The sequence below is a fragment of the Panthera tigris genome, chromosome D3, assembly GCF_018350195.1.
Source record: "Panthera tigris isolate Pti1 chromosome D3, P.tigris_Pti1_mat1.1, whole genome shotgun sequence".
Classification (NCBI taxonomy): domain Eukaryota; kingdom Metazoa; phylum Chordata; class Mammalia; order Carnivora; family Felidae; genus Panthera; species Panthera tigris.
In genome coordinates, this window is record NC_056671.1 from 76041991 (window position 1) to 76067759 (window position 25769).

The 25769-nt window shown below is 46.5% G+C and overlaps 1 protein-coding gene across 1 annotated transcript in view; it reads right to left on the reverse strand.

The window, feature by feature from the left end:
• The window catches only part of ATP8B1 (ATPase phospholipid transporting 8B1), a 126056-nt gene extending 119296 nt beyond the window's left edge, over positions 1-6760 (reverse strand). Inside the window, exon 1 of the mRNA XM_042961341.1 lies at positions 6357-6760. The gene's annotated coding sequence lies outside the window, so the exon portion shown is untranslated. The remainder of the gene's footprint in view (positions 1-6356) is intronic.
• Between the last annotated feature and the right edge of the window lie 19009 nt (positions 6761-25769).

A 25769-nucleotide genomic window follows, 5' to 3' on the forward strand; every position in this document is an offset into this window, starting at 1 on the left:
AAATTTTATGAATATTTTGCCACAGTTAAAGCAAAACACCCATGAAGTAAACTTCTGCACGAAGGTGAGATCGTGTAGTTCTGGTGCACACAACAGAACACAGATTTTCACATAATCCTTACAATCTCTTCTGTCTGATGAGCCCCACACAGTCACTTTGCTTGTGTCATAAGCCTCCAGAATTTCTGATATAGCATTTGCTAGTGCTTGGCTTAGAAGCCCACAAATTTATTCCCAATATGGCAGTAAGGCCAATATTTTCCGGCATGAAAAGTACAAAATCTGACCCATCATCTCACAAACGTGAATATTTAAACCATCCAAGACAAATGGTTGTCTATTTTCTTTTCTTTTCTTTTTTTTTAATGTTTATTTAGTTTTGAAGGAGAGAGACAGAGCGTGAGCAGGAGAGACACAGAGAGAGAGGGAGACACAGAACCCGAAGCAGGCTCCAGGCTCTGAGCTGTCAGCAGAGAGCCCGATGCGGGGCTCAAACTCACGAGCCGTGAGATCATGACCTGAGCCGAGATCAGACACACCGACTGAGCCACCCAGGCACCCCGGTTATCTATTTTCTTATAGAGAACATTCAATGTTTCTTTTGGATCCAGAGATCATATACGCACATCTCAGAGAGTAGTCTCCATACTCTCTTGCATCCCAAGAAGACAGAGTAAGAACCTGTGTACAAGTCACATCACACTTTATAAAATAAAAAAATGCATCCAATGCATGGGAGATTCCTTAACAGCAAGAACGGACAGTTGGAGGCTATGTAGGAACAATATTTGGTGCCTGAGGAGCTCCAAGGAAGATATTCCGGCTCAACTTGAGAAAAGGTGAGCAAACTGATTTCAAACACTGCCTGTTCTAAATCAAACAAACCTCAAGTCTGGTGGAACAAAAGCCACTCAGCAAAGAGACAAAGCCATCGACGAAGGCCCTGTAAATAAAGACCAAAGCTACTAGCCAAAGGTCAGGCTACACACGTACTCAATGCAGAAGCGACAGGATTCTCAGTCACACTAAGGGGAGGTGGCCATTGACACTGAAAGGCTGTCCCAGGACAAGGGTGACTTCAGCAGCCCAAGGAGTCAGTGCCCTTTCCCAGACGGAAAGCCAGCTTCCAGGCCCCGCTCTGCAAATTCACTAGCTTGGAGACCAATCATGGACACAGAGCTTTCAAGCAGGAAGTGAGCCGGGCCATCCTCCAGGGTCTTAGGCAACCGTCCCTCCTTGCAAGGAAGGGCAGTGTCCAGAGCAGAGAGAAAGAAAACACCGGGTCTGCTTTCTTACCAAGGAAGGAAAGAAAAACTAAAACCCCCAACTCGGGCCCTCTGCAACCTAACGGGCTTCAGTGAAGCCAGGAGGTAATCCCCAGGACAGCACCGGGGGAAGACAGGCATTTTTACAATGAAGGAATGCACAGGACTGTCCCAAGGGTCTCTGTGATTAGTGACGCTTACTAGACACCCCAAATGAGAACCATTTGTGGAGAGCACCGATCCTTTAAGGAAGATTCAGGCTTCGGCTCGTGAGTGTTGAGTGCTGAACAGGGAAAAGTAATTGATTTTTTATTTATTTATATTGGGGGAAATCTAGAGGCCAAGGGAGAGGAAAGAGATAGGAAGTGGGGGGCAAAGTCGACACAGAAGTGCTCTGACGTTCCAAGGGCCTCCGCTGTGCAGAAGGAACACCCAGCAACTCGTGGCTGTGACTGCGCAGGCACGTCCCCGGGTCACAGAGGACCCTCAAACACTACGCTGTCTGTCCCTGGACACCTGTGGTCCGGAACTCAAGCCCTGCATGGGGAGGTTTTGAATCTCTCCCCTATCTTAGCGAACGCTTTCTCACCAGTGCCCAGTGCAAACAGGGACCTATGTTTGCTAAATAAATACAAACACGCAGAGTGAGTCCTGCTCCCTACACCGTCTAAGAGAAAGGCAATTGCTGGATGAACAATAAATATTTACTGAGCTGTATCAATGACAACAGGAATATTAACGACTACTTTTCACGGAGGGCTGGGCCAAGCTAAAGTTCGCTCAGTTCTCTCATTTGGAACTCATCACACAACCCTGTGAGGTAGTTATTATTATTCCATATTCCAGATTAAAAAAAACCTGTAAGCTAAAAGGATTAAGTAACTTGCCCTAGGTTACACAGCTAAGAAAGCAGTAAGGCCTGGATTCCAAGCTAGGTCAAAGGACTCCAAAGCATGTGTCACCAACCTCTATTTTACTGCTGCCTCTGGGCTCCGTACTCCCCGGGAACCAGTTATCAAACATACTTCCCATGGGGCATGTTTTGGAAACAATTTATTTAAAAAAAATTTTTTTTAATGTGTATTTTTCAGAGAGAGAGAGAGAGAGAGACAGATGGAGCGTGAGCAAGGAACGGGGAGAGAGAAAGAGAGAGAGAAGGAGACACAGAATCCAAAGCAGCCTCCAGGCTCTGGGCTGTCAGCACAGAGCCTGACGTGGGGCTTGAAACCATGAACCGCAAGACCATGACCTGAGCTGAAGTTGGATACTTAACTGACTGAACCACCCAGGTGTCCCTGGAAACAATTTATTTAAAAGTACGATACATTTCAAAGTATTAGGAAAAGTACTAATGTATTCCTAGCTGATCAGATGATAATTCCTCTGTTTTCTATGAATAAGTACCAGAAACAAGACTGTTTTATATACCCATGCTTTCTAGACTCTTCCTCCATCCTGCCAGGTGTTCAATAACCCAGGACCTTAAAAGATCTTAGACTGGGAGTTCTCTTTAACCAGGCACAGGGATGGGGATTCAGGAGTAACTCGGTTAACAAAATAAAGGATAAACCACCTTCTTTTTGTGTTATTAAAACTCTATGGCAGCAAATTAATTTTTACTGATCTCAATAAGTAACAAAGCACTTACAGATGTTATGAATACAATTAATCTAATTGATGATGCTAACAAATACCTGAAAACTCACAACGGGGGGGGGGGTGTCTCCTCTCCCCCCCCCCTTCACCCCCCCCCCCCCCCCCCCCCACACACACACACAGAAACTTGCCAGGAGACAAATCGAGGAGCAAATATAGAAACAGATCTAAAATTCAGTGCTTAAGAGACTTTAAAAGCAGTTTTCTTTAGACATATGTGACACGAAGGGACCCCACAAAACTTGTTCTGGTAACTAGAAAGCAAGTTCCTCTGCATTCATAAGAGCACAGACTTTCTTTACAATGATGAAACTAAAGAGCAAAGGTAAGTAGGAGATTCAAATCTCTCTAGAGTTATAAGGATCACCTGGATTTCATGAATGTCGTTTATGAAAAACTAAAAAGGAATTCAAACTAGCAAGGCAATATTAAAAACACACTAAACATCTGGGCATTATACTATTTTTAAAATATCAGTTTAATGAAGAAAATAAAACAACATAAGAACACCTACTGTGTATGAGGGACAGCCACCTGTTCTGCCATTTAATTCTCTCAACAACCAAAGGAAGTTGATAACATCTTTTTTTTTTTTTAATAAATTGAGGTTCAGAAAATTCAGGAATTCATCTAAAGTTAGACAATTGAAAAAGTAAGTACATATTGGGTATCTGGGTGGTGCAGTCAGTTAAGCATCCAACTCTAGATCTCAGCTCAGGTCACGATCTCACGGTTCTTGAGCCCTATGTCCGGGTCTGGGCTCTGCAGTGATAGTGAGGAACCTACTTGGGATTCTCTCTCTCTCTCTCTCTCTCTCTCTCTCTCTCTCCCTCTCTCCCTCTCTCCCTCTCTCCCTCTCTCCCTCTCTCCCTCTCTCCCTCTCTCCCTGCCCCTCCTCCAGCTCCTATGTGCATTTGCTCTCTCAAAACAAACTTTAAAAAAAAAAAAGTAAATATAACAAAAATAAATTCTAAAAATCAAATACAATTTAAAATAAGTAAAATAACAGAAACTTGTGGGAATCTAAATCCACTACTCCTTGCTTTAGAAGGAAGAAAAAGAAAGGAAAGAAGAAAGGAAGGCAGGCAGACAGGGGGGAAAGAAACCAATAGCCAGATCTGGTCAATGCCATGAATGCTAACGTCTCAGAGACTGAAATCCAAATGAAACATGGGACCAGTACTAAGCCTGCCTTATCGCACAGACTTCTTTTTGTTAAGCCATTTGCTTTACCAAATTATTATTTTAAAGCCTCAATTTAAAAACTGAAAATTAGGGGCTCCTGGGTGGCCCAGTTGGTTAAGTGACTGACTCTTGATTTCGGCTCAGGTCACGATTTCATGGTTTGTGGGTTTAAGCCCTGCATCAGGCTCTGTGCTGACAGCATGGGGCCTACTTGGGATTGTCTCTGTCTCTCCCCCCTCCCCCATCTCTCAAAATAAATAAATAAACTTTAAAAAACTAAATAAATAGGGGGAATGCCTGGGCGGCTCAAAGCCTGAAGCCTGCTTCGGGTTCTGTGTGTGTGTCTCTCTCTCTCTCTCTCAAAAATAAATACCTATTAAAAAATGTTTTAACTAAATAAAAACAAAATTAAAAAAAAAAAATCTCCTAGCTCTGTCACGGTCAAGATCAAGTGCACATCGGCATGCATTTTCCTTAAAATAAAAACCAGAAGGGAAGTTTGAAGGTAGCCAGAGCTGTCCTGGCTCAGATGGCGTTTGTGTTCACCAGTATTAAGCCACACGAGTCTCGTTTGGCCCTGGGTAACAGACACAGAGAATCACCAAGGATTACCAAAGCGCAGCCACCAGGACATAAGGAATGAAGAAAATGGTTAAGCGTTCTTACCTAAAATGAGCACAAGGACGTAATGAAAGTCATTAAGTCTGAATTTTCATTCAGAGAGTAATTGCAGGCAGACTCCCCCACCCCCAAGAAAGTAATCGGCTAATAAACATTGAATATCTTTTGCGTAACCATTTATAATAGGCTCAGATGAGGCCTTCACCAATAGGCCCAGGATTAATGAATGGCATTTTAGATCAAACACAAAAGTACCCGTGAGACAATGAGAATTAGAATTTTTACTGCACAGTCTGTGTTTCCTCTTTTTCATATGCGCTTGCATGTACTATCGCTGGAGATTTTATCACACATGTTTTATAGTTTTTGTTCCTAAAAGCAGTCAGCCTTCCTCCATAACCTACTGTGCGCGCGGTGATCTTCAAGCACTCGGCCTGTGTTTTCTCATTTAATTCTCAAGGAGCAGAGACAGAAATCTGCAGACAATGCAACCAGGAAGATGGGAGAGAATCTTTTCTCAGGCCGACAGGGCGGGCAGTTTCCGGGAGGGGAACTCGGCGGCGTCCGGAGCTACCCAAGAAGGACTTGGAGCCCGCCGGGGGCACCGCGGGCAGGCCGAAGGGGTCAGGTGGGGTTGAGCGGGACTCACCGGGCGGAAATGGGGCCCACCCGCCCCTTACTTTTGGTGTCAACTCCCCTCCCCCGTTCCGCATCCCCCACAGCCGTCGCCAATGCGAGTTCGGAGCCGTGTTCCAGGACCAGGCGCGCACACCCCCCTCGGAGAAGTCGGGCTGACAACGGAAGGCTTTTCTTTCGCTTGGGGAGGTGTGAGGACGTGGGGGGGGGGGGGGTTTACAACACTTGCCACTCTCTGCCACCCTCCCCGCCCCAACACGTTGCCCCTCTGCACGCACACCAGCGAAGCCGCGGCGCCGGGTATCACACCGGGGAGGGAAGGAGATGGCCTGGGGCCGCGCCGCGGGAGCTGGCGGATACGACCCTACGGTCACCGGGGAAAACGTCCCTCTTCCGCATCACCTCCCAACCTGAGTTAAAGCTCGCGGTAGATGTCAGGAGGGCGCCTGGTCCTGCAGGCGCCGCGGCGGAGGCGGTCTCGCCCTCCATCCCTCCCCGCAGGTGCGCCAGGGTACCCGAGGTCCTAAGGTCTTTTTCAGACTCGTTGGCATCGGCTCCCAAAGGGGGCCCCAGCACAACCCGGCCAGGGAGACTTCCAGAGGGGCGGCAGACACCGCAGGGAAGCCAGCGGCACTCCCCAAGGACCCGCAAGTCCTGCCAGGCTCGCCCCTCAAAGCTTAACCCCGGACATGTGCGTGGCAAACCCAAACGATCCAAACGCCACCTGCGAGTTCCCTCGCCTCCCAGCAGGTGAAACCCGCACGGACGTCTCCACAGCGCTGCCTCCCCATCCCCGAGGCCGAGAAGGCTCCCGCGACCCCCGCCTAAGTCCCACCGGTGCGGGCTCCGGAGCCCGAGGGCGCGGACAGCTGCTGCCACCGCATCCCCGATCCTGGGAGTCCGCCCGCTCCGGGGCGGCCAGGGGACCTGTGGGACACTGCGGGGCCGGTTGGGTGGGGAAAGTTGGGGGCCCGGCGCCGCGCCCCTCCTTACCTGGCGCTCGCTGGCCCCTGCTGGGACATCCGTCGGGTGCGCGCCCCTCCGCGCGCTCGCTGCGCACCTGGCCGTAGTCGCCGCCACCGCCCGGCCCCAGCCCTGGCCGCCGCGCTAGCGCTTCATGGCGCACGGGGCTGGCCCGGGGCCCCGGGAAGCGTGTCCAGTTGGCGGCGGCTCCTCCGGCTCTCGCCTCTCGCCAATGGCTCCCCGCCTTCCCCCGCCCCGCGTCCGAGCGCCAGTCCTCGGCGGCCGCCCTTTTCCCTCCGCTCCCCGGGACCGGCCAAACTGGTTTCTCCGCTCCGGGGTGGTGCCTCCAGTCTCTCACTGGCAGCCGCGGCTGGGGCTGGGGGCGGGCCCGGCCGTCTGCCCTCCCTTTGTCCCTCCCGGGGGCGGAGAGGGGCTGGACGGCGAGCCCCAGGGCGGGCACACGCGGCCCAGGTCCAGCCCCGCGCCCTCCGTGCGCCCTGGCGGCAGGTGGGCACCCAGGCGGTGCCCCGAGCTCGTCTCCTGCCTCGCCCGACCTGCCACTTGGCAGCTGCGATCGCTGTCGGCTTCTTTGGCGCTCCCGCCTCCCGGGGGGCCGCGCTCGCCACCCCGCCCCACCAGCTTCGCGTCACTTTCCCGCCGCCCTCGGCTGGCCTGGCCGCCGCCCGGGGTCGGTGACCTCCCCAGCCCGGAAAGCTGGCCGGGCCGCGGCTCGCCTGGGACCTGCCCCCCCCCCCCCCCTCGGTAAGGGCAGCTGTACCCTCTCGACACCGCCAAGTCACGTTCCAGGACTGGTCACCGAACGCGCGTCGCGGTTCGCTGCGCAGAGGGTGGGGAAGGGGCCGGCGCCAAAAGACTTGGAGAAACTTACCTGTAGTCGCAGCAAGCAGGCTTTGTGCGGAGACCTAGCTCCTCTGCCTTTAGGGGTTTGGGGTCAAAAGCAGCCAAGGTGCAGCAGGTGAATGGCACGGAGTAGCTGGAAAATTTGGCTCGCGTGCGTGGTTGCTAGCTGGGGTCTGGGCTTGCATTCATGCCTCCTTGACAGTATATATATCACACTCCACGTCGGAAACTCCACTCCGCGGAATTTTACTGCTCACCCACTAGGAGAATGGAGGAAAGTCAAAGATGAATGAAAAGGTTTGCTTGACATGTAGTGGGGGAGATAGAACTCCTAAGTGAATATCTAGTTACCTGCAGATCAGAGAGGTTCAGGTCATGAGCCTGAGCGTTCAGACACTCAACTAGGGGCTTAAAGAGGCTCCCAGCTGGGTGTCTTCTCTGAGGAGGCCATGCTTAAGATGGGCCTCGGAGGTCCACACTTTTAGGGATCAGACTTACACGGAGAAGACATTCAAAGAGTAGTCCACTCAATTTGATCTCCAGGTGCATGAGTCAACTGATATTGTTAAACCACAAACTACCCTGTATTTCTTTTTCATTAGTCACACTTGATTAAAAAAAAAAAAAAAAATCTCTACACCTAATGTGAAGCTCCAACTCAGAACCCCCAGACCAAGGGTCTCTCCCTCTACCAGGTGAGCCAGCCCAGTGCCCCTACACACTTGACTTTTGCCTGGGTCGGCTGGCCAGTCATTCACTCTCTCTCTGGGCCTCAGTTTTCTCATCTATAAGTGAGACCGGACCAGATTATCTCAAATGGTTCCTTCCAGTTTCTGAGCCCACCACCAGAGCAAAGGTACAGAAGCCAGAAAACACAGGCGTGCCTGGATGGCTCAATTAAACATCTGACTTTAGCTCAGGTCATGATCTCACGGTTTGTGAACTGGAGCCCCACATCCAGCTCTCTGCTGTCAGTGCAGAGCCTGCTTTGGATCGTCTGTCTCCCTCTCTCTCTCTTTCGCAAAAATAAATAAACATTAAAAAAAAAGAAGGGGCGCCTGGGTGGCTCAGTCAGTTGAGCGTCCGGCTTCGGCTCAGGTCATGATCTCACGGTTGGTGAGTTCGAGCCCCACGTAGGGCCCTGCGCCGACAGCTCAGAGCCTGGAGCCTGCTGTGGATTCTGTGTCTCTCTCTCTCTGCCCCTCCCCTGCTCGTGCTCTTCCCTGTCTCTCAAAAGTAAATAAACATTAAAAAAAATTAAAAAATAAATAAAAATAAAAAAAAGAAGAAGAAGAAGCTAGAAAACATAGGGCCCAGTTAGTTTCGATGGGGAAGACCAGTTGGCTGACAGTGTGGTGGTAATACATAAGGCAGGAGACGGAATCAGGGCCTAGAAGCCTTTGAAGGCAGGTTAAGGAGTTTCGGCTTCCTTTTGCCAGCACCTGCAAAGCATTGAAAGTTGGTGATCACAGCTGTGACATCCAGGTTGTGTCTTAGGGAAAGCAATGGGACTAGCTTGGAAGAAGACTCAAATGGGGGCACCACTTAGGAAGCTAGTAAAGCAACAAAAGGCGGGCCCGAAGGAGTTGCCCGTGGAAGGAAAGAAGGAGGAACTCTCAGGGACGGCAGCAGGAGAAGTGACAGGGCACAGAGTGGCCAGAATCTGCAACTGAGTGGCAGACAGAGGCACAAAGGTGAGCCAAGTTCTCCAGACCAGCGGCTGGCATCAGTAGGGGCAACGGAGTCAGGAGGAGGGCTCTGCTCTACTGGGAGAAATGCCAATAAACCCAAGAATCCGGACACGACTCTAGGTTAAAGGAAGGATCCTTTCCTTCTTGAAGGTCTACAAGAAGGTGCTCAGTCTAAGAAAATATGGCGCAGAAGAGAGACTACCCTAAGACACATCCAATCCACCCCTGCTCTCAGATCAGATAAATGACACTGCTATGGCTGCGTTTAATATTCCTGTGTAGACACTGAAGATTTGAAGCTAGTTTGTTTCTCAGTGGAGTGGAGAGTGGAGAGAGGTGTGGATAAAGGGACATCACGGGGAATGTTTCAAAGATTCGTTGATTCTTAAGATTTGTACCTTCATGATCTCACGGTTCGTGAGTTCAAGCCCCGTGTCGGGCTCTGTGCTGACAGCTCAGAGCCTGGAGCCTGCTTCTGATTCTGTGTCTCCCTCTTTCTGTACCCGCCCCCCACACTCTGTCTGTCTCTCTCTCTCTCTCAAAAATAAAGATTTTAAAAAAAATAGGAAAAAAAAGATTTGTACCTTAAAAAATAATACAAATAGAGCAGGGCGAAGAGATTAGGAGTGGGAGAATGAATTGCAATTTTAAACAAATTGCAGATTTAAACAAATGACCAGGGTAGGCTTCATGAAGAGATTTGGATTTGAAGAAGACTTGTAAGAAGGCGAAAGAGTTTCATCCCAGGTGAGAGAAATTCTTTGGAAACTCATTTCACCTGGAACCCACCAGACAAAGGCATGTTCAAACCTCGTCCTACTGAGTTTCCCTCCCATAATGCCTTCCGGGTCATTGAAAAGGCGACTCTCAGAGCATGTCTGCTGCTGTTGCTGATAAAGGAAGTAGCTCAACTCAAAGTCCTGACTTTTGTCCTCTCTGAAAGATCCATGCCAAATTTCAGGGTGCCTTGTCAGGTCAATCCCTGGAAGTGTTTCATGCATGCAACAAGGATTGATTTTGAAATGTGTCTTACATGAGTCACCTCTTTGTCTTAGCGGCAGCCCTGACTTCACCAGCCTCTGTGATTGTTTCTCAGTGAACCCCAATGGGATTGAATAGTATCCTGGTTTATTTTTTACTGTTTTAATGTTTATTTATTTTTAAGAGAGAGATAGAGTGCGAGCAGGGGACAGGCAGAGAGAGAGACACAGAATCTGAAGCAGGCTCCAGGCTCTGAGCTGTCAGCACAGAGCCTGATGTGGGGCTCAGACCCACAAACCACAGGATCATGACCTGAGTTGAAGTCAGATGCTGGACCGACTGAGCCACCAAGGCGCCCTGCATTCTGGTTTTATTTAGAAGCCACTCCCATTCAGCAACCCACACCTTTACCTTGCAAGGGGGAAATAATACCACACTTGGGAAAGCAATGAACCGAAGCAGTCATTTCTGAATAAAGATGACGTTGCTTTTCCGATTTTGTAGTTCGCAATCTCCTTTATTTCTTTTTGTTTCTTTTTTTTTTTCTTTTTTCTTTTTTCCTTTCTTGGCAACACTCCTATGCATTTCCGTGATGTGGGTAGGAAGGCTGGGGAGGTTACCAAAAGATCTAGCTCAATTTTACTGAAAATTCATGTCCTAGAATTTTTTGTTCTACAAGATATGAGCTAAAGAATAAAAACTATGTTAAAGGGAGGTGATGCTGCCTGTATTCAGTTCTCTACTAAGCTCGGTGGTCATTTAAGCTAAAGCATTTAATGCCAGTGGAAAGGTATTCATGCTGCACTAGATGCTATTGTAACCCATGCTGGACAGTCCAGTTTAACGCATTTGGAAGATAAATTCTTCCCGGCCATCTTCCAGATGAGCTCCAGAATTTTAAACATGATAAGAAGATATCTATTAGGTGAATCTCTCTTTGCAACACGCCAAATTAGAAGCTTCAAATAGTCTGCCCCACTTTCTTTTAAAGGGTATTTAAAACAACAGATAGAGATGATATAATCTGTAGTCTCTGCACAAATAATTTTTCAAATTCCTTCTGATTTATAGGCTTTCCACCTCCTTTACTACTTATTGCCTTCTTTCTTCTGACCAACACTTTAAATAAAAAAATATGATTGCAAAAGAAATCTTGACCATCAAGGTAACTAAGTGTCTCTCAGTTATTTTGTTACTACCCATGCTCAGCGTGCAAGAGGTGTTAGGGGACGTATTATTCCTCAGCACGTTATTAAAGTTCATTTCTCTTTCTTTCATATTCATGAGTATATAAATATAAAGCATTAGTCCACAGTTATTTTTTTCTACAAAGAGTTCAATTACCTACGATCTCTCTATATGAAAATGTGATTAATGAACATCCCATTGAACTGAGTTGATAACACCAGTTAAACTGAATTCATATGATGAACCAACCATTTCCCAAATTGCCTTGGGGCCATTGTTAGTACAGGTAGCCATGGTTTTATGTGATCGTAAGAAGTTTGTATGTATTGTCTTATGCTGTGTTCGTCATTTACCGTGGTGTCGCGAAAGCAGTTCACATTCCCAAATGCAACCCTCATCCCTTGTGACCTAAACTCCCTCTACTGCGAGTTGCTTGCAGTTCACTGAATTCTAGTTAGCACTTCATGTTGCCTCTGCTTGAAATGTCCTCCTCAGGGAGCCTGGTTGACTCCATCGGTTGAGCGCCCAACTCTTGATCTCAACTCAGGTCTTGATCTCAGGGTTGTGAGTTCAAGCCCTGCGCTGGGTATGGAGACTACCTTAAAAAAAAAAAAAAAAAAGTCTTCCTCATTCATCTATCTTGTCTCCATCCCCAGAGTAACTTCCTCTGAGTAAACCTTGCTCCACACATCCCCAGACAATAGTTTCCATAGCATAAGGAAGCCTTTAGCCCTTGTATGTTAACCATTTACCTGTAATCATTCCCAGCAGCACTGTGAGCCCTTTGATACCCAAGAATGGGCCCTACTCTTTGTGGTCTCCCTTGGCATAGAACATTGCCCTGGCACCCTATGTGCCTATTAGTTCTTGTGGGATGGTCTGCATAGTCATCATTCCCAATAGTTGTATTTTCTTCTGCTGCTGATTTATTTAATCATTGCTCCTGTTGGATATTTATTATCTGGAGATTGGCTTCCAGAAAAATCTGACCAACTACAACCCACCACTATTTTAAAGTCTTCTAAACAACTTACTTCTCTCTGGTTCTTACTACTTAGCGGGTTGTGATTTGCTCTCCTTTACTTACATCCAGAAATGGTGTGCCTCCAGTACAAGAAAAGTTTGTCTTTTACTAGAACTAGGACATGATTAAGCCTTTGTGGCCACCACTAGAGCAATAGAAAGAAGGGCGTTCCAATTCTTCCATAAAGTTATAGCAGCCTATGCTGTGTATCAGTACTGCGTTTTGAACTTCCCTAAATTTCCAGCCAGCATGAATGATTGCCCCTTCCAATGAAAGAAAAGTTAATTAAATGCAAAAAGAAAACGGTAAGGAACAATTTTTCACTGATCACACTGGCAAAGACAAAAAAAAAAAAAGTCTGGAATTGCACTGCGCTGACAGTGTTTATGGGGAAACAGGCATTCGAAAGCTGTCGGTGGTTGTGCACAAGGTGCAACTTGTTTGGGAGGAAATTCAGAAACACATAACAAAACATACGTGCCTTGCGTCCTAAGAACTCACGTCTAGGAGTTTATCCCAGAGATATAGTTGAGCATTTACACAAAGGTAAGCATACATAAATATTCATTGCAGCATGTTTTTCACTGCAGAAGACCAGAGGTGGCCTCAATGTCCGTTAAGAGAGATTATATCCATACAACGGGATAATAATCAGACTTCTTTTTAACAAATTAGGGAGATCTAGGGGCACCTGGGTGGCTCTGTCGGCTAAGCATTTGACTTCAGCTCAGGTCATGATCTCAGTTTGTGAGTCTGAGCCCTGCATCAGACTCTCTGCTGTCAGTGCAGAGCCTGCTTCGGATCCTCTGTCTGCCTCTCTCTCTCTGCCCCTTCCCCGTGTGTGCTCATGCGTGCTTTCTTTCTTTCTTTCTCTCTCTCTCTCTCTCTCTCTCTCTCTCTCTCAAAAATAAACATTTAAAAAAATTTTTTTAATTAGGGAGAACTACTGGTGTTGCTGTTTGGAACAACTCCAAAATATATTGTTACAGGAAGACGCAAGGTACAGAAGAGTATGTGTGTATAAATAAAATATATAGTGTGATGTTTATAGGTTGTCTCCATTTGTGCAACAGAGTAAAAGTACTCATGTGTATTCTATGTATGTGTGATAGATACATGGACATAGAGAGGTAACCTTGAAGGATGCATAAGAAATGGTTAACAGTGCTCATCTCAATGGAGGAGACTAAGTTTTCACAAATGTCTTTATACAGTTGATTTTTTTTTTTTACTATGGTCCTGTATAATAATAAATACCTACAGTTTAAAAAAATTTTTTTAATGTTTATTCATTCCTGAGAGAGAGACAGAGTGCAAGTGGAGGAGGGGCAGAGAGAGAGGGAGACAGAATCCAAAGCAGTCTCCAGGCTCTGAGCTGTCAGCACAGAGTCCGACGTGGGGCTCGATCCCACAAACTGTGAGATCATGACCTGAGCCAAAGTCGGATGCCTAACGGACTGAGCCACCCAGGCGCCCAATAAATATCTATAGTTTAAAAACAGAAGTAGTACTACAAAGTTGCTAATGAAAGGCAGTAATGCCCCTATCCCACCATTTCTCATGCTCAAGTGCTGTTCTCCAAAGATAATCATTGTAAACTTTTTGTTGGTTCTTGCATTTACTTTCATCATACCAATACCATGCTTATATTGCCATTTCTGTCTTAGACATCATCTACGGACTTCCTGCTATAGGGGAGGAAGAATTAACTGTCATGCACCCTATTCTCAGCACAACTACACGCCTACACATCCGCTCACCCTCTCTCCCACCATAAATAATTAGATCGCCATTTATAATTGAATCACGTTCAGTAGATACATTATTGACTATGGAAAAATTGTTTGCAGCTAAGCCACATGGTTAGATCCAATTCTATGATTTCATTTCCTTTCTCATAACGTTTTTGGTTTTGACCTGGGTTAATTATTGCCTCCCTTCCCCCCCCCCCCCCCCCGCTTTTCTACCCTGCACGTTTTTCCTACCATTAATACAGTCCCCAAATTGCTCACATAACCACAAAGCTCCTCTCAGAATAGACCAACACATGACTTACCAGTTTACATTCTTCCTCCTTGGGACACCCTCTGCTGGAGCCTTCTGTCCCCTGTTCCAGTGTGAATAGATTGTCCTCCAGACACTTCCTGCTCCTTCACATTTTCTTCTTTGTTGAACTCGCCATTTCTGCTGGAACGTATCTGAAAAAAGGAAACACGAGAGAGGAATGTTTTGAGGCTTACCATGTCAGGATGGCCTCAATGTTCTGGAATACAAATGCGTTGTTTTATCATTATCAGCATCGTCAAACCTCTAAGTCTCTGGAAGTAGAGGTTTGATTAGTGGCTCAGTGATTCCATCAGAGCCCAGGTACTTCTCATTCTTCTGCTCTGCTTTTTTTTTTTTTTTTTAAGTTTATTTATTTTTAAGAGAGACAGAACATGAGCTGGGGAGGGGCAGAGAGAGAGGGGGACACAGAATCCGAATCAGGCTCCAGGCTCTGAGCCATCAGCACAGACCCCGATGCGGGGCTGGAACACACAAACCACGAGTTCATGACCTGAGCCAAAGTCAGATGCTTAACCGACTGAGCCACTCAGGTGCCCCTCTTCTGCTCTGCTTTCATCGTAGTGGTGTCTACAGCAGCTGGCTCTCTTCATTTGCCCGCAAGTGGTCACATGGCCGATCCTAACTCTGCTGAAGGCTGGGAGAATGAATATATGGCATTCTCAGCACCTGTTGTGGGAACTGGTCTCTGTCAGTAGGGATGGAGGCTTGCGGGGGTAGCCGATGCACAGGCAACCCACAGGGACCATACATTTCCACAGCTGGAAATGTCTTTATTCTACTTTCATAGTTTAACTGGGTATAGAATTCGAGGTTGGAAAGCATTTTTTCTTAGGATGTTGAAGATGATGTTTCATTAGAGTATAGATTCCACGGTTGCACTTTGGATGTTTGATGTTATTCTGAGTCCCACTTCTTTGCAGGTGATCAGCTTTCTACATTTGGGAAAGTTTTTTCTGTGGTTCCAAACTTTCACTGGAAGGTGTGTTAGTATGGAACCCCAAACTCAGTCTCTCAGCCTCCAGTACCTCACCCCAGCCTGTCCCCATTGCCTGTTATTCATATGCAAAACTGACCTAGAACCAATGCTCACCTTTTACAACCAGAGTGGGTAACGTTATAAATGAATTCACAGAGAGGTGTCAGGAACTTGAAACACTGTAATGAGCTTTCCTTATACCAAACATATAGGCCTTCATGGTTTTCAGTATTTTTATCCCAAACGAATGGGTAAAAGGTGGGCATTTCAGAATAATAATTGATGATTATGATGTTCATATTTTGGGGGGTGTCTGGGTGGCTCAGCCAGTTAAGCATCCGACTCTTGATCTGGGTCATGACTTCACAGTTCATGAGGTAAAGCACATCGTTGGGCTCTGTGCTGACAGTTCATAGCCTGCTTGGGATTCTCTCTGCCCCTCCCCCACTCACATGCATGCTTGTGTGTTTGTACTCTCTCTCTCAAGATAAATAAACTTTAAAAAGAGTTCATTTTTTTATTCATCAAATCATATTTCCTAATCAACTTCTTCCTTCCTTCCTTCCTTTCTTTCTTTTTCTTTTCTTCCTTTCTTTTTCTTTCTTCCTTCCTTCTTTCCTCTTTCTTTCTTTCTTTCTTTCTTTCACATTTAGATCCCTGATGCATTTGGAATTTATGTCTCGTGTATGACATAAAGTATTACTCCAATCTTATTTTTTCAAATGGCTAACCAGACAGCCCAGCATCATTTATTTAAAAGCCAACATTTGGGGCGCCTGGGTGGCTCAGTTGGTTAAACATCCGACTTCAGCTCAGGTCACGATCTCGCGGTCCGTGAGTTCGAGCCCCGCGTCGGGCTCTGGGCTGATGGCTCAGAGCCTGGAGCCTGCTTCCAATTCTGTGTCTCCCTCTCTCTCTGCCCCTCCCCCGTTCATGCTCTGTCTCTCTCTGTCTCAAAAATAAATAAAACGTTAAAAAAAATTTAAAAGCCAACATTTGCCTCAATGATTTGAAATGACACTTTTAGCAAATACTAATCAGACAGTTGCATCTGTCTCTCTTCTGTTGCCCTGTTGGCCTCCGTGTACCAGCACCACACTGTGGGAATTAGAAAGCCTTTCTAGTGTTATCTCATATCTGTTGGAGCCTGTCCTGTCTCAGAGCTCTGCTTTACTTCCCCCCCACCCAAGCCTTTTGAAGATACAATTGACATATAACTTTGCATAAATTTCAGGTGTACAACGTGATGATTCGATACACATACGTGTTGGAATTGTTTACCACCGTGAGGTCAACTAACACATATTTCCCCTCTTTTTTATTTTTATTTTTTAAGTTGGGTACCAAGATTGGGTTGAAATACGTTACACACCTTTATTCAAAGACACTACACACGGGGGTGACACAAAACACATTCTTTTTCTCACTGTACCAACAGCGGCCAGAGTTTGTCGTACTCTTCACATTTACTTATACTCTGATGCCCCCAATACACCCTGCAGCTTTAACACCCAAACTTACTGGGGGTACCAGGAACTGCTCACCGAAATCACTCCGCAGAGCTCTGTCTCCTGATTAGCACAGGACTAGAGCTTTGGTTTTGTGGTGGCATTTCATGTTTCCTGGCGGAACAGGATTTGACTAGTGCCGTGGAAATGGCACCTGAGGTGACAGAAAAATCATCAAGCCTGTGTTTCCCCAGTGTGACCCTCACCTGTGAGTGCAGAATTCCACAGATTCCTCCTAGAACCAGAGGTCAGCTCATGAGACCTCATAGATCAAGCGAAGTACCAAGAACACCACCCCCCCCCATTTCTTTCCTGCTGTCACCATGGGCTGGAAATAATATGGTATCTGCCAAGAACCACGGTCTTCTGTCAGAGGCACTGTCACCCCCAACACCCTGGAGTTTCACAGCAAAGAAACCTGTCCCTGCGTCTCTAGAAAGCGAAGGAGAAACGTCATCCCTGTTGGAGCACTGACTTGTGGACTCCGATATCTAACGGCATTTTTATTATTTTTAAATTATTATTATTTTCTTTTTTTTTTTTTTTTTTATTTATTTTTGGGACAGAGAGAGACAGAGCATGAACGGGGGAGGGGCAGAGAGAGAGGGAGACACAGAATCGGAAACAGGCTCCAGGCTCCGAGCCATCAGCCCAGAGCCTGACGCGGGGCTCGAACTCACGGACCGCGAGATCATGACCTGGCTGAAGTCGGACGCTTAACCGACTGCGCCACCCAGGCGCCCCAAATTATTATTATTTTCTAATAGCATTTTGAATTGTTTTTAATGTTTGTTTTTGAGAATGAGAGTGGGGGAGGGGCAGAGAGAGACAGAGACATAGAATCTAAAGTGGGCTCCAGGCTCTGAGCTGTCAGCACAGAGCCTGACGCTGGGCTTGAACCCATGAGCCCTGAGATCATGACCTGGGCCGAAGTCGGGCACTTAACTGACCGAGCCACCCGGGCGCCCCGCTAACAGCATTTTTAGAACCCCAGAACAATCCATTAGGACAAGGGATAGAGTTAAATAATAAAACCCTTACTGCCCTCAGGACAACTTCATCCTCTACATCATTAGGGACTTGGTAGTACACGAAGCCTGTTCCAACCTCTTTCCTTGGGATGACGACCTTCCCAAGACGCTCCTCGCATTCTCATGTTCTGAGAACTCTGGCTGACTTCCCTTCCCCCAGGCACTAATGAAAATCAATGCCAGTATTTAGAACACACACTACGATACGTATATACGGCTTTTTAAGGGATGCTTCACTTAAAAGTAATTTTTCAACCTCTGTGTATTAAAATCGAAATAATCTATGACATTTGAGTGGCAGGGCACGTGGTAAAAACATTACTCAGATTCCATCTCGTGAGTCAAACGTTACAGTGCTCCTTTGCGTCGCAGCACTTAAGTCCTATGTAAGTGTGTGTCTTATGACTCACTTAAAATCACTGAATTTCTCAAAAATTAAATGTTGGCAGGTGATTAGGCCTGCGACGCCGGCTGGTCTTAAGCAATGCCCAGTGACAGCAAGTACAGAGCAGTGATTTTCAAACTTGTCTTTGCAAAGTTTTCTTTTTCTTACACCGTAATAGCTTAAAGCAGGAATGTCGTGGGAGGAGCTGACCCTTTGGAATCAATGTGACAGATCTACCATGAAGCCAAGGGCACTTACACTTCAGGGACCCTCAAAGGCCTTGTGCCTAATTTTGTAGTTTATGTTTTTATTGTTTTATTTTATTTTATTTTAATTTTTTTTTCTTAACATTTATTTATTTTTGAGACAGAGAGAGACAGAGCATGAACGGGGGAGGGTCAGAGAGAGGGAGACACGGAATCCAAAGCAGGCTCCAGGCTCTGAGCCATCAGCCCAGAGCCGTCGCGGGGCTCGAACTCACAGACCGTGAGATCGTGACCTGAGCCGAAGCCGGATGCTTAGCCGACTGAGCCACCCAGGCGCCCCTATGTTTTTATTTTTAATAGAGCCCACCCCTCCGCCCACTGTGTAAACTTCAGCCCCACAAAAACCTGATCCCACTCTTGGGCAAGCCCTAGAGCCTCGTCCCTTTCCCTCTCCTCTTTAGCACCCCCCTCCCATGGAACCCCAAACCTCTGGAGAACAAAATAAAAAACAACTTGGGGGTGCCTGGGTGGCTCAGTCAGTTGAGCACTAACTTCGGCTCAGGTTATGATCTCATGGTTCGTGGGTTCGAGCCCCATGTCGGGCGCTGCGCTGACAGCTCAGAGCCTGGAGCCTGCTTCGGATTCCGTGTCTCCCTCACTCTCTGCCTCTCCCCCACTCGCGCTCTGTCTCTCTTTCTCTCAAAATTGAAATAAACATACAAATATTTTTAAAAAATAAAATAAAAAAAAACTTGTAAGGTGGTACAATCTGGACTACACATCAGGAGAGAGGGTCAGGGGTCTGTGCCTGCCACAGGCCATTTGTATGCCTCATTCAGGTCACCTGACCTTTCTCAGACTGGTGTGAGAAAAGGTTAAATGGGTATGTGTGACCAGATGATCATCAAGGTCCCTTTCAAAACTAAGGGTTTTTTTTCATACTTTTTAAAAGTTTATTTATTTATTTTGACAGAGAGAGCGCGCGTGCAAGCAGGGGAGGGACAGATAGAAGGAGAGAGACGATCCCAAGCAGGCTCTGCTTTGTCAGCAGCACAGAGCCCAACCTGGGGCTTGAACCCATGCAGTGTGAGATCATGACTTGAGCCAAAATCAAGAGTTGGCCACTCAACTGACTGGGCCACCCAGGCGCCCCCAAACTAAAAGTTTTTTGATCCCAAATCCCCATATATTGTCTCCCACAGGCTTTCATTTCCAGGTTTGTCCTTCCTTGAGGAGCTGGGAAACCTCATCCCAAGCCTCTAACATCCAGGACTGCCCAGGCCCTGCCCAGGCCCACTTTCTGCAAGCAAGGTCATCAGTGATCCTGATGGGACGGCTCTTCTCCCTACGATTCACTATAGCTTCTCCTGCTAGATGTCAGTTGAAAGAGATAAAGGACAGCTTATAGCCATGTGTGCTAACCCTTGCAAGGGTTTCTTCATTTTAAATAGAAATTAATGTTTTGTCTCAATGACATAACTCTTTAGTGGTGAAATTTTAGGTGCAGCCACATCCAAGTCTGAGGAGAAGAGATTCTTCGTGAGCTCTTGGAGCAGGCATTCCTTCAGAACCTGTCAAGTCACAGGGGCCACTGCCCATTGTTCTGGAAGCAAGAGACCAACCCAGGTTGAAGACACAAGAGTCCTGTCGACATGAATACAAGGATCGATTTCTCTCTCTTAGAATGTCATTCACGCTAACAGAATTGTTGGGTTGAACGGTAATGAGGGAGAGACTTCACTTGCTGAGCCCAGCATCCACTCTCCACCTTCTCCTTAGTCACAAACCCTGACATTATTTGGTGCAGCAATGTGTTTGGCAAAAGGACCACATATCCCAGGCTCCTTTCAGCCAGATGTGGCCGTGCGACTAAGCCCCTGCCAATGAGGGGCAGGCAGGATGTTGGATGGGATTTCCGGGAAGGCTCTAAAAGCAAACCCTTCATTTTTCTTAGTTTTCTTATCTGCAGGCTGGTCATGATCATGATCATCACTGAGCCAGTTGCCATCTTGTATCCAAGAGGAATTTGAAGATGAAAGCCATTTGCTGAGGAGAGTGGTCCAGAAAGATACAAGGAGCCTGGGTCTCTGATGACATCTCGGTACCACTCCACCAGCCCAAACTGCCTTCCTCTGGAGTATTTTTTATGTGAGAAAACAAAACTTTGTGTGTTTAAGCCATTGTTTTTCAGTTCTCTGTCACTCATAGCTGAATACAATTCCTCTCTGTGGTGAGGCAAGACTAAATGGGAAGTCAAAAATTTCCAAGTGTTTAAGAAAGAAGTCAGCAAAAGCTAAAATAGAACGTGTTCTATGGGAAATAGAAACAACCTTAAAACTTTCAACCAACCAGCCATTTTATGCAGTGGGAAACTGAGGCCCCAAGGAGAGGGCAGGGCAGAGCCAAGCCAAATTAACTTTCAATGGCCCCAGCACAGCTTGACTGACCTTTTAAAGCAGAGGTAGGTGCAACTCGTCCCAATTAAATGTAACTGCTTTTTAGCTACTCTAAAGCCAACTGATACTTTGTTGAAGATGGTGGGCATTTTGGGGCGACATGGTGGCTCAGTCGGTTAAGCTGCCGACTCTTGATTTCAGCTCAGGTCATGATCTCAGGGTTCATGGGTTCAAGCCCTGCATCGGGCTCTGTGCTGATACAGTATTCTCTCTCTCTCTCCCTTTCTCTCTGTCCCTCCCCCGCTTGCACTCTCTCAAAATAAATAAATAAACTTAAAAAAATTAAAAAAAAAAAGATGGTGGGCATCTTGAACATTTGTAGCTTTAAAGAAACAAAAATAGGTTAGTATATATCCATTTTCCTGGGTAATGTCTCATGGGGACTCACTCAAGGAGACATGAATTTAAACCTTGAATCCCAGAACTGCAGACTATGTATTGAAAGTAAAAGAAAAAAAAAAGTGGAAACACCTTTGTATCAGTACCAGTGGGTTATTGGTCCTCCCCCCCAGGGTGGAAGATGAGAAGTTGGTCAGTCCAGTCAAGTGTCACCTGTGTTACGTACAACCTGGGATTGTTTGGGAAGGAAGAGAGATTCCCAAAGCTTGAGCAATGCGAAAGGGATCGCTGCCCTGGGGAAGCATGAGATCATCTGCACGCGCTGATTCATATTCTCTCTGATTCGTATTCTCTTGCTCCCGAGGATTCTGGCTCCCCAGCACCTTCCCGCAGACAAATCTGTTTCAGCTGCCGTGGCTGCAAAATCTTCCTGCACTAAGACTTCCTTGAACCATCTTAGAAAGCTGGGTTTTCATCTTCTTTGTGAATGGGCTCAGGGCTGCGTCTGTTGCATTTATGCCCTGAGGACTCACTGAGCACATCCTACGCACAAGCCCCTGTAGCCGAGCTGGGGGTACATCTAGCGGATAAGCCCCATGCCTGCTTATCTAGCGGATAAGCCGTCAGGTGACTGCTCAATGGGAACATAGGTAAAGAAGCAAGCACTCATAAGCCTGAAGGTAAATGCCCTCAAGGGAAGGGTGGGAGGGAGGCAGGAGTGGCCCTGATTCATTCTTGGAAGTCGCAGAAGGCTTCTTGGAGAAGGCGACACCTAAATAGAGACGTAGAGGATGAGTAGGAGTTTCTGTCCTCCCCTTAGTCACTGTTCAGTGACACCTGCTGTCATGTGACAGTCCTTCACTCCAGATCTATAGAGCAGAGTAGGTAGCAGGGAGGTGGCTAGAAAAATAAAATGCCCTCTCTCTTCCTTTCCTTGAGGTCTGCAAACAATACCGTTTCATTTGCTCTGGAAGGAGCCAGAAGCCAGGGCAAGAGTGGAGCTAAGGACAAGGGATGCTTTCCTCCCCTGAGAACACTGGGTCAGGAAGCACCACCCTTAGCACCTTGGAGATCATGCCCATTGGACTATTCTGGCAATGGGCAGCAGTGTTTATGACTTGGACCTTCTTCTGCCCCCTCTCACTCCCATGTATGTGTGTGTGTGTGTGTGTGTGTGTGTGTATAACTATATATATGTGTGTGTGTATATAGTTTACATATGTGTGAATATATAAATGTATATTTACATGAATATAGATTATATGTAAATATAAATATATTTGTGTGAATATATATTCACATGTATAAATATCCACATAAATATATGTGTGTGTATGTAACATATATATTCATATATAAATATGATATAAATAAAATAAATATAAAATGTAATATAATATATATTCACATATATATGTGTCTGTGTATGTATATGTAACAGCTTTATTGAGATATAATTTACAAACCACTTAAAAGCGTATGGTTTCATGGGTTCTGGTGCACTCAGAGTGTTCAACCACCTCCGTAATTGTAGAACATTTCAAAACCTCAGCAAGAAACCCTGAACCTTTAGCTGTAACCCCTCGGTCCCCCCCCGCCCCCCATCTCTCTCAGCCCCGGGCAGCCACTGACAACTTCATCTCTATAGTTTTTGCTATCCTGTCTTTTTCTTTTCTTTTTCTTTCTTTTTCTTTTTCTTTTTTTTTTAGAGGAGCTGTTGTGGCTGGCGATAAAGACAAAGAGCTCCAGCCAGGTGGGTCCCCAAAGCCTTTTCATTTTTTTAAGGTTTCTACTTATGTATTCACTTAAGTAATCTCTACACCCAACGTGGGGCTCAAACTCATGACCCTTGGGTCAGGAGTCACAAGGTCTGTGGCTGAGCCGGCCACGTGCCCCAGCTTTTGCCGTGCTTGATGTCTGAAACGTTCCATGTCAATGGAAACACGCAGTATGTGGTCTCTTGTGACCGGCTTGTGCACTTTGCCCTCAGCAGACTTTTCAAGGTTCACCTGTGCTGTGGCACCTCACTCCTTTTACAGCCAAATCATACACACGCATCGGGTTTCAGGTGCCTCAGACCGGCATCGGGGCCAGTCATCAGTCGTATGCAAAAAATGCCACTGACTCATCGGTTTGTTCTACAGACACACACAGAGAAAATGCCATGTGACGCCTAGGCTTTTATGTCCCCAGAAGGTTTCCAATCCCTCTCCTTGTTGCCATCTTCATCACCACCGTCCCAGTCTACCACCATGTGCCTCCTGGACCAGGGGACTTCCCCAGAGTGAAAGGTTAGCCTTCAACAGTGGCCTCTTCGCCCTCAATGACTTCCCCTGGTCTCAGAATGCAGGCCAGTCTCCTGTGTGTGACCAAGAACCACCACCACCCCCAGTCTGGGTCTCCCCCACTGCTATCTCAGCTTCTTCCTGTGGGTTCCAGCTGTCCTATCTTCCCTCAAACCCTCTTATTTGCCAGGGACCCTCCATCTGGAGGCCTCTCCCTGGAACAGGCTTCTCCTGCCCAATGCCTGCTCATTCTTCAGTTCCCAGGCCACTCATCCCTTCCAAGAGAAGTCACATGCACACCCTCATAATTCATTCTGCTAGCGTTCTGTATCTTTCCTTTGTCACAGAGCTTAACCCATTGTTCAACTGGACATTTGCGATTGGTTATGACCTGCCTCCCCTCTCGCCTTTAAGTTCTTTGAGGGTGGGTCATTGTCTCGTTTTGCTCACCCTGAATCCCTGTTACCTAACAGTGGCTGGATTATCAACAGGAAAGGATGTAGGTACCAATATTTACAGAGTGCCCCCTATAAACAGACACTTTTACCAACTCCATGTTATGTATCCTTACACTAATCCTAAGGATTAGGATTAGGATTAGGATTATGTGGAAGGTATCGTTAGCTTTGTTTTACCAATGAGATCAGTGAAGCTAAGACAGTATAAATAAATAACCTGTATCCAACGGCTCCTCTAAAAGCTGATAAGTGGCAGGGACGATCCTCTCCTGGGCCTGAGGAATTTTCAGTTCTAAGATCTTTGCACTAATACCAGGCTGTTTCTGGAATCAAGACTACAAATCCCTTCCGTTCAAGAATCATTAGATAAGCCCCGGTTCACAAATGCCAGTGAAACACCAAAAGAGAGCAACAGGGCAAAATGTATCCTGCAAGGAAAGCATCAACCAAAGGCTGCTGAGATCACAGCCGAGATTATCTCTGGGCCTTCAGGGGGAAAGCTTCCTGATTCTTCAGACTCGAAAAAAGAACCTCCCTACCGCTGCCAGTTTTGTTCTCATTGGCTTGCTGTAAGTCTGTTCTCACATTTCTAAATGGAGACAGAGTATTTCCTTTGGAATTTTCTTACATTGTTTTATTTTTGGGTGTCAACCGTTCTCATTTTAGTCCTGCAAAGAACTGACGGTTCATTTCCTTCGGGGGATTTTTTTCTTTCTTTCTTTTTCTAGGGAAGCATATTACCTCCACCAGAAGAACTGGTTACCGCAGCCAGCCCCGGAGGAGGTCGGCTGCCTTTGCACGGCCGTCAGGGAGGCATCACCGGGTAAAGGTTCTCCGTCATTTTGAGGGTGCTTCGGAGCACGTGAGCCAAGGCTCATCAGTGACCTCACCCCTCTGGACCTGGCCCAGCAGCTACAAACTTTGTCATCACAAGGCGAGTGGCTGACTTCTTGCTAACATAGTTATGTCCTTAATAACTCTTTCAGGCCAGGAATTTCCCAATTAATGTTAAACGGGAAGAGGATGGTAAGTCAGGGCCCCTGGCAGTGGGCCATCTTCAGATTCCAAGGGACAGCCCGATTAAGGGAGTGACTTTTGCCCGGTGTAATAGATTCCTTTTGCTCTGAGGCATGTTCTGGGTATGTGCTTCTGCAATCGAAACTGCTGTCTGTTTCCAACAGAGACAAATTTACGAAAAAATATCATTCAGCCTTAAAAAGGAAGGAAATTCTGACGCATGCTACAACATGGGTGTACCTCGAGGACATGATCAGTGAAATACAATGGTCACACAAGTACAACTACTGGGGGCGCCTGGCCGGCTCAGTGCAGCGTGAGACTCTTGACCTCAGGGTTGTGAGTTCGAGCCCCAGGTTGGGGGTAGAGTTTACTCCAAAAAAAAAAAAAAAAAAAAAAAAAGGAGCAAATATTCTATAGTTCCACTTATAGAGGTTCCCAGAGTTGTCCAATTCACAGAAACAGAAAGTAGAATGGTAGTTGCCTGAGACTAAGGGGAGGAGGGGAAATGGGAAGTCGGTGTTTAACCGGTACAGATTTTCAGTTTAGGAAGATGAAGTTCTAGTGATGGATGGTGTGATGGTTGCACAACAATGTGAATGTACTTAATGTCATTCAACTGTGCACTTAAAAATGATAAAAATGAGGGGCATCTGGGTGGCTCAGTTGGTTGAGCATCTGATTCTTGATTTCGGCTCAACTCATGATCTCTCGGTTCATGAGTTTGAGCCCCACGTTGGGCTCTACCCTGACAGCACAAAGCCTGCTTGGGATTCTCTCTCCTGTCTCTCTCTCTCTCTCTCTCTCTCTCTCCCCCTCTCTTTCTCTGCCCCTCCCCTGCCTTATGTGCACACATGTGCGTGCTCTCTCTCTTTCTCTCAAAATAAATAAACTCTTAAAAATGATAAATTTCATGTTCTGTATATTTTACTGCAAAAACAAGGTGGCTGAAAAAAATTCTTTAAAGTCT